Source organism: Ovis canadensis, chromosome 1, assembly GCF_042477335.2.
Source record: "Ovis canadensis isolate MfBH-ARS-UI-01 breed Bighorn chromosome 1, ARS-UI_OviCan_v2, whole genome shotgun sequence".
In the NCBI taxonomy this organism is placed as follows: Eukaryota; Metazoa; Chordata; class Mammalia; order Artiodactyla; family Bovidae; genus Ovis; species Ovis canadensis.
Genome location: NC_091245.1, coordinates 67,831,840 through 67,842,107, shown reverse-complemented (window position 1 = coordinate 67,842,107; position 10,268 = coordinate 67,831,840).

Here is a 10,268-nt window from a genome sequence, read left to right as displayed (position 1 = left end):
CTGGCATGCTGTAGTCCATGGGGTCACAAAGAGTCAGACATGACTGAGCGACTGAACAACAATGGATGGTCAGTCCCATAGTCATTTTAAGTTGCAAACACAGCCTAAGACACGTTAAAACACATCACCCTGGGAACAATTAAAACCCTGAATTCCATTTAGTGACAAATCTCACTTTCTCTGGCCCCACATCTCTCCTATCTATTGTTTCTTGCTCCTCCCTCACAGAGAAAGGGAGGGTTGGAACACAGAGAAAGGAAAAATGGGAGCAGGAAATGATCTGACTCCTGCTTTAGTTGCCATTCCTTGGCTTTGTGTTGAATGAGTCCATTGTGCCTATGTGCTCAGTCATGTCTGACTCTTTGGGACTCCATGGACTGTAGGCACCAGGCTCCTCTGGCCATGGGATTTTCCAGGCAAGAATACTGGAGCGGGTTGCCATTTCCTTCTCCAGGGGATCTACCCGACACAGGGATCAAATATGTGTCTCTTGTGTCTCTGGCATTGAGAGGTGGATTCTTTACCAGTGCACCATTAGACTCGTGTTTAAAGCTGGCATTTTCCTGAGTGCACCTTTGGGAGCCCTTGAATCCCTTCTGGGATCCTCTGGAAGCGCTTTTGTTGATGCTCCTCTGTTAGCTGGCAGCCCACCCTCTTCTCTGAGCTTCCACCCACACGCTGCTGGAATCCCATTGCGCTTTCTAGGTGGTCCTTTCAGGGGGATTCTAAAACAGCCTCAGAATGGCAGACCCTTGATACTGGGGGATCTGTACTGCAAAAACATTTGGTGTCCTGCTGCCGTAGGGGCTTGAAGTTAATTTTCCAGGCTTTAAAGCGGCTACTTGCATTGACTCCATCACCCCCAACACAGCTTCTCTCCTACCTGGCGTATGTTCTGGGGCAGAAGTTAGCCCTCAGCTCATTATGACTCCCAATCTCTGGACACCTGCCAGACTCTCAAAGTGGCCGTGTTAAACACCTCTAAGGCTTGACCTCCTTCATTTCCTCATGGGGTGAGAGGTTTTGAGGTTCTTAGGACAAATTTCTCCAAAAAAAGTTCTTCTCTCTTGAATTGTTTGACATCCTTCCCATTCTTTCAAAACATGTTATACTTTTGAGATTCAAAAGCCCCTGCATAAATACCCTGGAGTTTTGAAACCAAACCTTTAAAACCTCCAGATTGTTTTGAAGTGTCTCTTGTGGCCCTCCATGTCATATATCTGGTACATGAGAGCTGTAACATTAGTTCCTCTGAAGAAATTGAGGTGAAAAATGTTCTATTTAATATCAAGTTACACTCACTTAAATTCTAAGTAGGGCATTCTATACAGCAGCTTTAATTTTTCTCACTTAATATTCTTGTCCTCTCAAAGCCTGAAGCTAAAAGAATTTCCAAAGTTCCCAGACAGATTGGTAAATAATAGTAAAAATCTTTTTTTCATTCATAATTGACTAGCTTATTAAACATAAAAATTAAAAGCATAATAAGGTTCCACTTTTCATCTGACAGGTTAATAAATATTAAAAAGTAGAATACTCCAGTATTCTTGCCTGGAGAATCCCAGGGATGGGGAAGCCTGGTGGACAGCCGTCTATGGGGTCGCACAGAGTTGGGCACGACTGAAGCGACTTAGCAGCAGCACCAGCAGCAGCAGAATAAAACAGTGATGATATAAAGAAATTTTCATAAACTGTTAGTGGAAGTAAACATTAATGCAAGATTTTGGAAGGTAATTTATTAACATACGTCCAAATTTAAAATGCAGTCTCCCCAGCAATCCCACTGCTGGGCATACACACTGAGGGAAACCAGAATTGAAAGAGACACATGTACCCCATAGCCAGGACATGGAAGCAGCCTAGATGTCCATCAGCAGACGAATGGATAAGAAAGCTGTGGTACATATACACAATGGAGTGTTACTCAGCCATTAAAAAGAATACATTTGAATCAGTTATACTGAGGTGGATGAAACTGGAGCCGATTATACAGAGTGAAGTAAGCCTGAAAGAAAAACACCAATACCGTATACTAACGCATATATATGGAATTTAGAAAGATGGTAACGATACCCTGTAGGCGAGACAGCAAAAGAGACACAGATGTATATAACAGACTTTTGGACTCTGTGGGAGAAGGAGAGGGCAGGATGATATGGGAGCATGGCATTGAAACATGTATAATATCGTATATGAAACGAATAGCCAGTCCAGGTTCAGTGCATGATACTGGATGCTTGGGGCTGGTGCACTGAGAAGACCCAGAGGGATGGTATGGGGAGGGAGGAGGGAGTGGGGTTCAGGATGGGGAACACGTGTATACCTGTGGTGGATTCATGTTGATATATGGCAAAACCAATACAATATTGTAAAGTAATTAACCTCCAATTAAAATAAATAAATTTATATTAAAAAAAAATAAAATGCAGTCTCTGTTGATTGTATCCACTGCCTGACCAACAGAGGCAGCTCTGGGTTATGTAGAAGGTTTCACAATTTGAGGAGCATTGTTTAAGAAAAAAAATGTAGGATTAGGAACACAAACTGGATAGGAAAGCAAATATTTACTTAGAAAAGAATTTATAGCAAATTACAAATTTTAAAATGCTAATACCAGAAACATCAAAAATCCAGAAAAATTACATGTTTTTGTGAATAATTATATACATATATATATACTTCTAGAATTTCTTTTGAATTTTGATATAATTCAAGAATTCTGAATAAATATAGAAAATTATCTGAAATTAAAGCATGTGCAGGAATAAGTAAAATGTGTTAAAACACTCTTACATTGTATTAAGCTAATTAATTATATAATCATATTATTTTTATATACATTGATTTATTTATAAATAGGTATAGTGATTCTTCCCTTGGGTTATCTCTTTAAGCTGTTATGCTCCATTGATGGATAACTTTTCATCTTTTTGTCTAAAACTGCTGATTTTCTCCAGTATATAATGTGATCCATTATGTTGGATGGATGAGATGGTTGGATGGTATCACTGATTCAATGGACATGAACTTGGGCAAAGTCCAGGAGATGGTGAAGGACAGGGAAGCCTGATGTGCTGCAGTCCATGAGGTCTCATAGAGGTGGACATGACTTGGTGACTGAACAACAACATGTTGGATGTTTAAAATATGTAACCAAACAAGTAGGCCTGGTCACAATGGAATTGGCACTGATTTGTACCTTACAAACTCAGGAAATATGATAAATTCTATTTTATATAATTTATACCGAAAAAGAAAAAAATATACTGTGGGTTTATAATTGCATATAAATATGCAAACATATTTTATAACTGCATATGAAATATATTCATGGCAGAACTGAACTTTTGACTAGACATTTGTGAGAATCAAACGCCTTGCTTACAATAGTACATACCTGAAGACTGGCAGAACTTTCATAGACCGGCTTTGCTTCACACTTTTGAAAACTTCTTTCTCCTTCGATACCCACATACTTCCAATGCCTTGTGAATAGGTCGCGTTCATTTCCTCTGGCATTGCCAAAGCAGACAATGGGAACACTGCCGGAAGCCATTCCTGCACCAGAATAGCTAACAATAGCTTAACTTGATGTGAAAGTGAACCCCAGAAATATAACCTTCTTAACATAAACTCTGTGTGTCTTCAACTCAGCTTCCCCATAGCTGAATCCCAAGCAGCCCTTGGTTTCTAACGCCAGTCTACAGAAAGGCAGGTGTTAACAGAAGGTAAGTTGGAGATGAAAGAGACTGAGGTCCTAGCTGACTGTGGCTGAAATAGCCTTCACGTTTTACAAAAGTATATGATCGTGCGAAGATATTGCTTGGGCCCTAAACGGGGCCAGGAAAGGGGCATGTGCACATTGAGGGACCTAGATGTCATTAGCTTCAAGGTCAATCTGCCTTGCCAACCATGAAGGAGAGCCCTGTTTGCATGATCCATCTATTCACATCACACTTATATTCACAAGTTCAGCACACCTGCGTGTTTGTGGGCAAATGCAGTTAGGTTATGTTTAGCAGCCGGCCAACCTCCGACAAGAGTCAGCAATTGAGTATTTTCCTAAATCTTACTTCCTAGCCTCAAGCCCTGAGGAAAGTTACTGACCTCATTATGGTGATCATATACCATTGAAAAGTGTTTGACCTAGGGAATGAAGGTATTTGGTAAACTAGCAAGGAGGAGGCTCATGGAAGGACTGGGTTGTACTCAGACATTGGGAAAATTAAAGAGAGCATGGGAAGTTCCCTTAATGATCAGTTTAAGGACTCTCTTTTTTATACATATTCTGTAAGGGAATAGTCAGGAACAATTTGAGCTGGAAGTAACAGAATACTCAACCAACGGCAGCTTAAATAATCAAGATGCTTAATTAACTCTTAGAACAAAACATCTGAAGGTAGGAAACCTTATAATTCTGCTATTTTGGGACTTTGGGTCCTTGTCTCTGTGATTCTCATGGTCAAAAGACAGTTGTCACAGCTTTATGAATCATTTATCCAAAGGCCAAAAACAAGAGGCAATGGGAGAGTATGTGCATTTCTCGTTTTACCAAGGAGGAAAAGTCTTTCTAAACAGTTTTCCATCAGAATTCCTCTGCAGGTCTCGTTGGCCAAAACTGAGCACATGGGCAACTCTAGGAGAAGAGGGAATTGAAAAAGTGGGTGTCTGGCAAAGGGTCATGGGAGTTCTAGGTTTGGCTTAGTCATACTTTATCTTTATGGGCTAAGCATATGAGTTTTCTGAATAAAAACATGGATCTTACTGGTAGGAAGAAAATGGGAACAGCTATTTGGAAGAAGCCAGTGTTACGTGCAGTTGGAACTTTTGGGTTGAATATCATAAAAGTATCCTTTACTTATCAATTATTAAACTGACATGAATTGAGAATATATATGAATACCAACTATATTATTTATTCAGTATTCTGTGCCAGATTGGGACAGAATCTGTGCTATTCTGTGCTAGCTGTTAGATATACGCTATCTGCAATTAGCCCAGCCCTGCAGGATGAATATTATTATTATTATTTTCAGAGAGATTAGTTTACCTTGCCATTGAGGAAGTAAGTAGCTCTATTTGTCTTATATCATTAAAGTCTCTGCCTTTCTTGAACTTTAAATGAATTAAATCATATAAAATGTTCTCCTTTGTTTCCTGCTCAATAGTAGGTCTATGATTCATTCATGTTGGAAAGAGTATCAGTAATTCATTTTTTATTACCATGTATTATCCCATCATTTGAAAATATGACTATTATTTATCCATTGTACTGTAGGTAGATGGGGCTTTCCAAGTGGCACTAGTAGCAAAGAACTTGCCTCCCAGTGCAGGAGATGTAAGAGACCTGAGTTGGATCCCTGGGTTGGGAGAATTCCCTGGAGGAGGGCATGGCAACCTAGTATTCTTGCCTAGAGAATCCCCATGGACAGAGGAGCCTAGCTGGTACAGTCCATAAGGTCACAAAGAGTTGGACACATCTGAAGTGATTTAGCATGCAATCAAATGGGTAAATATTTGGGTTGTTTCCAGTTTGGAGATATTCTGAATAAAGTTGCTATTAATGTTCTTAATATGTGTCTTTTGGTGGATAGAAGCCCTTCTTTCTGTTGGATTTACATCCAGGAGTAGCATAGGGTATTTTTAGCTTTAGTAGATACTCATTAAACCTTCAAAGGATTTCCAAAGTGGTCATACCAGGTTCAGTTTGGTTCAGTCACTCAGCTGTGTCCAGCTCTTTGTGACCCCATGAACCACAGCACGCCAGACCTCTCTGTCCATTACCAACTCCCGGAGGCCACCCAAACCCATGTCCATTGAGTTGGTGATGCCATCCAACCATCTCATCCTCTGTCGTCCCTTTCTCCTCCTGCCCCCAATCCCTCCCAGCATCAGAGTCATTTCCAATGAGTCAACTCTTCGCATGAGGTGGCCAAGGTATTGGAGTTTCAGCCTCAGCATCATTCCTTCCAATGAACACCCAGGACTGATCTCCTTTAGGATGGACTGGTTAGATCTCCTTGTAGTCCAAGGGACTCTCAAGAGTCTTCTCCAACACCACAGTTCAAAAGCATCAATCCTTCGGCTCTCAGCTTTCTTTACAGTCCAACTCTCACATCCATACATGACCACTGGAAAAACCGTACCCTTGACTAGACGGACATTTGTTGACAAAGTGATGTCTCTGCTTTTTAATATGTTGTCTAGGTTGGTCATAACTTTTCTTCCAAGGAGTAAGTGTCTTTTAATTTCATGGCTGCAATCACCATCTGTAGTGATTTTGGAGCCCAGAAAAATAAAGTCAGCCACTGTTTCCCCATCTATTTGCCATGAAGTGATGGGACCAGATGCCATGATCTTCGTTTTCTGAATGTTGAGCTTTAAGCCAACTTTTTGACTCTCTATCACTTTCATCAAGAGGCTGTTTAGTTCTTCACTTTCTGCCATAAGAGTGGTGTCGTCTGTATATCTGAGATATTTCTCCCAGCAATCTTGATTCCAGCTTGCGCTTCTTCCAGCCCAGCATTTCTCATGATGTACTCTGCATATAAGTTAAATAAGCAGGGTAACAATATACAGCCTTGATGTACCCCTTTTCCTATTTGGAACCAGTCTGTTGTTCCATGTCCAGTTCTAACTGTTGCTTCCTGACCTGCATACAGGTTTTTCAAGAGGCAGGTCAGGTGATCTGGTATTCCCATCTGTTTCAGAATTTTCTACAGTTTAATGTGATCCACACAGTCAAAAGCTTTGGCATAGTCAAGAAAGCAGAAATAGATGTGCTTCTGGTACTGTCTTACTTTTTCCATGATCCAGCAGATGTTGGCAATTTGATCTCTGGTTCCTCTGCCTTTTCTGAAACCAGCTTGAACATCTGGAAGTTCACTACTCACGTATTGCTGAAGCCTGGCTTGGAGAATTTTGAGCATTACTTTACTAGCGTGTGAGATGAGTGCACTTGTGAGGTAGTTTGAGCATTCTTTGGCATTGCCTTTCTTTGGGATTGGAATGAAAACTGACCTTTTCCAGTCCTGTGGCCACTGCTGAGTTTTCCCAATTTGCTGGCATATTGAGTGCAGCACTTTCACAGCATCATCTTTCAGAATTTGAAATAGCTCAACTGGAATTCCATCACCTCCACTAGCTTTGTTCGTAGTGATGCTTCCTAAGGCCCACTTGACTTCGCATTCCAGGATGTCTGGCTTTAGATGAGTGATCACACCATCGTGATTATATGGGTAGTGAAGATCTTTTTTGTATAGTTCTTCTGTGTATTCTTACCACCTCTTCTAAATATCTTCTGCTTCTGTTAGGTCCATACCATTTCTGTCCTTTATTGAATGCATCTTTGAATGAAATATTCCCTTGGTATCTCTAACTTTCTTGAAGAGGTCTCTAGTCTTTCTGATTCTATTGTTTCCCTCTATTTCTTTGCATTGATCGCTGAGGAAGTCTTTCTTATTTCTCCTTACTATTCTTTGGAACTCTGCATTCAAATGAGTATATCTGTCCTTTTCTCCTTTGCTTTTTGCTTCTCTTCTTTTCATAGCTATTTGTAAGGCCTTCTCAGACAACAGTTTTTCTCTTTTTGCATTCTGTTTTCTTTGGGTTATACTCCCACAATTTATGAGACAACCATTTGTTAGTGTTTGATTTTGTTATATAGGAAGTGGTAAGAGGAAAATTTGGGCAAGACAAAGAATTTGTAACACTGGAGGAAAGTGGGGCTGGTTGACAATTTAAATACAGTGGTTAGGATAAGCTTTCTTTTTTTCTTTTTGAGAAGGTTACATTTGAGAAAAGTCACAAAAGAGGTAAGGGAGTGATCAATGCAGGCATATGGAAAATGTCCTGGGCAGAGGGAAGAGCCAGTGCAAAGGCTGTAGATAAACGCCCGATGCGTTCAAGTGAAAGAAACAGGTCCATGTGGAAGAAGCCGAAGGAGTGACAGTAGAAGATTACATACAGGAGGTGGATAAAGCCAGGGCAGGGGTCTTGTAGGACATGGGGAGGACTTTGGCTCTTACCCTGAGTGAAATGGGGAACCACAAGAAGGTTTTGAGCAGTTGAGTGACAGAACTAACTTACATTTGAAAGAGATCTGATTTCTTGGTTGAGAATGGACCGCAGGGTGCATGTAGTAAACTACTGCGGGAGGTGATCATGGCCTGGGCCAGATGGTAACAAAGACATGTCAAGACTAGTTAGATTCTGGATTTATTTCTAATGGAGAGCCATCCTTATTCTTGGCATAACAGGCTCTAGTATTAGCAATGCTATGATAATAATAATAATCATTTTCAGCCCTCTTACTATGTCCATAATCTCTGTTTTATTATCCTCATAAACTAAAGCTCAAAGACATTAAGCAACATCCCTAAGGAGACATATTTCATAAGAGATAATCCAGGGGTTCAATCTTAGCTCTAGCAGATTTCAAAGTTCTTAAAACTGCTTTATCACTGGATTCTGGTTTCCTTTTTGCCAAGGCCACTCAGTGCCTTATTCATAAAAAGTGATCAATATCTTTATACTGAATTAATTAATGACACCATTCACTTTTTTCTGTACTTCCTGAGATTAAACTACATGTTTGCTTCTGAGGCTTTGTTAAAAGTACTGTTTTATTTTACATTTCTGTACAGTAAATTTCACATTTTTGATATACAGTTTTATGAGTTTTAACACATGAATAGATTTATGCAACCCCTACCACAATAGGATACCTGTATCAACCTCCCCATAAATTCTCTTATGCTGCATTTTAGTCAAATACTATCCTCACTTCTAATTCCTGGTAAATACTGATCCTTCTTTGTGTATAGATGATGGTGCACAGGTTTTTGTTGCACATAAGTGTGCATTTTTCTAGAGTAAAAGCCTAGGCACGGGTTTGTTGGTTCATGTGCTCATTGTTTGTTTAACTTTATAAGAAACCACCAAGCTGCCCTCTAAACGGCTGTGCCACTCTGCAAGTCCACCAGCACTGTACGAGAGTCACAGGTGCTCTGCATCCTTGTCAGCGCTTGACATGGCCAGTTTCATTTTTTGTTTTAGCCGTTCTAATAGGCATGCAATGGTATCTCATCATGGGATACCAATTATTTTTGAAATTCATAGTAAAGTGTTTTAGGCTCCAGAATTTAATTCATAGGCTATAAGTAAATTGTGAATAAACATGGTATGTGTGTGCCTGCTAAGTCACTTTAGTCGTGTCTGATTCTTTGTGACCCTATGGACTACAGCCTGCCAGAGTCCTCTGTCCACGGGATTCTCCAGGCAAGAATACTGAAGTGGGTTGCCATTCCCTCCTCCAGGGGATCTTCCCGACCCAGGGATCTAGTCCCAGTCTCTTATGTTTCCTGCATGGACAGGCGGGTTCTTTACCACCAGCGCCACCTGGGAGGCCCAACAGCATAAGCATACTTACGCTAAAAATTGACCCCCTGTAAATTTTGACCCAGATAACCTTGCCATTTGGACACTGTGTTATTGTGATGTTGCTTAAATATAAATAACAAAATCTGTTTGCAAGATTTTTTTGGCCAATAAGAAACTGTTTATGAAATAGGCTTTAGCTTTGCTTTTCTTTCAGGGTTGTTATAGAAGATAATCAAAGGTCATGAGACAATGAATGGAAAATTGCCTCAAGATACAAGAAGGTACATTAGTACTATTATTAGAGATGCAGTCACTAAATTAGAGATGCAGTCACTTAATTAAGTGAAGGCAGTGTTTACTAAATAACTAATATAATGAAGGTATTATGCTAGATACGGTCTATGGAGACTATATTAGAAAACAGAGCTCTTATCTTCATGACATTTATAGTCTACCTATGGAGAGAAGGAAAACATAAAAGATTTTAAATAACTAATTTCCATAACACATCAGTATGCATTAAAGGATTTATTTAGCTTTTCAAAATGATCATACAGTTAATAAAAATATCATACTTATCTATTAAACATCCATATATATATTTATATGGTGCACTTAAATAAGTATTTGAGTTTTCTCTCACAATACATAATGTGTGAGATTTACAGGACCAAAGTTATTGTATTAATCCCTAAGATTTGCTGGGCGTGAGACAATAGTGGAGTCTTGGTATCAGAGAGGAAGAAGAGGGCATTCCAGGCAAATCAAATGTCAGGAGCTAAAGCCCAGAGTTAAATAGTGCAAAGCCTGTGCCAGACCTGTAATGGGGGAGTGATAAATAAGCACTTACCATGTGCAGATGACACCACCCTTATGGCAGAAAAGGA